The following is a 1,543-nucleotide window of genomic DNA, read 5'->3' as shown; positions in this document are numbered from 1 at the left end:
GCCAAAGAACTGCAGGACAGTCATATTGGCCAGCCATAAACAAGTTCTGCAGCCATGGTTTTCAGATCTTTCAATGACACACAGAGACCCCATGAGGATGATGGGCAACATCTCTGTCCAATGCTGTGAGTCATGACGCAAAAGTGACCTTTTCAGTTGGCAGAGCATGTGTTCAGCTAAACGATTCTATTTTACGATAACGTTGGAAGCTGAAGAACTGAATTAAAACTTGTGCTGTGGCCGGGACTCAAACCCGGGTCTTCTTGCTTACTAGACAGATATGCTGACCATTACATCACCACAGCATTATGGTCAACATAGCTGCATGAACTACCCAAGTCAAATACCCTCCCCAACACAAACTCCAACTCACATCTCCCCTTATATTGTCACTATTACCAGGGCTCTCCGACATTCGAATAGGACCCCAGCATTGGACATAATGGGGAAGTGCTGTACTACATGTGATCATATAGATCTTAAATTAAATTTGTGTTGGGGGAGGGTATTTGACTTGGGTAGTTCATGTTGACCACAATGCTGTGGTGGTATAATGGTCAGCATATCTGCCTAGTAAGCAAGAAAACCCGGGTTTGAGTACTTGGCTGGCTGCCCACCTGGAAGCACGTGTGCCACTGCCTATTGTACATCCCAGGTAGAAGAGGACTTCTCGGCCACCCTGCTGTCGCCGGCTGCAGCACGCCACCCTGGCAAGTACAAACTTTTGTTCTTGATTCTGTTTTTGTGTTAATTTGGATCTAAAATGGCTCAATTAAATAGAAGTAAAACGGTATCATGCACGTTCGAACGAAACTTTGAAATACCATCCGCTTTTGATGTTCACAACTGGATTATAGACGATGTTGGTGTGTTCTGGAAAATATAACTGGAGTTCTTGAAAATAGATAACCTGGAAGTAATTGACAGGATAACAAAGACAAACAACTGCATATGGTAGTTCCGACATAGGGAGGAAACAATTAGTAACGTTTTGATTCAACATTCAGGATACAGCATCAGGATTATTAAAGTGTACAATCTGTCCTTTGAGATGCTGGATGAAGAGATCATTAAGACGATCAGAATGTATGGGAATGTTTACGGCCTCACCATGGAAAAATAGTCGAGTGTAGACAGTTAAAGTGGACCTCTGCAAGCACATTCCACCTTTCATCACTAAATGTGGACACTGGGGATTCGTCACTTATAGCAGACAACCGCAAATGTGCTCAATCTGTCATGATGAGGATCACATGCGAAACAACTGTCCGAGGAAACAGCTGACACAACTGCCCAGGGAAAACACCTACGCAGGGGCAATGATGAATCTCAATGCAGAATTCCCTGCACTTTCTCTGAGAGAAAAGGACACGCCACCCCAGGACGAACAGCACGATGAAAACGCCATGGAAATCCAGCATGGTGAGCAAGGCAACTTGGTGGCAGCAGAGGCAACTGCACCAACCGCAGCCGGGGTAGGGCCCAAGCCCACCCCAGCGGAGGACATAATGGCACCTGCGGTGAAAGTGGCCAGCACTGACAA

At 45.7% G+C, this 1,543-nt stretch overlaps 1 non-coding gene across 1 annotated transcript; it reads right to left on the bottom strand.

Annotated features, from left to right (window-relative positions):
• Positions 1-232: 232 nt before the first annotated feature.
• On the bottom strand, positions 233-305 carry Trnat-agu. Its single transcript has one exon. It is a non-coding gene; the product is annotated as a tRNA-Thr (tRNA).
• Positions 306-1,543: the final 1,238 nt, after the last annotated feature.

This window comes from Schistocerca piceifrons, chromosome 3 (assembly GCF_021461385.2).
Source record: "Schistocerca piceifrons isolate TAMUIC-IGC-003096 chromosome 3, iqSchPice1.1, whole genome shotgun sequence".
Classification (NCBI taxonomy): Eukaryota; Metazoa; Arthropoda; class Insecta; order Orthoptera; family Acrididae; genus Schistocerca; species Schistocerca piceifrons.
The sequence above is the reverse complement of the archived record's forward strand: the minus strand, read 5'-3'. Positions and strand labels throughout refer to the sequence as shown.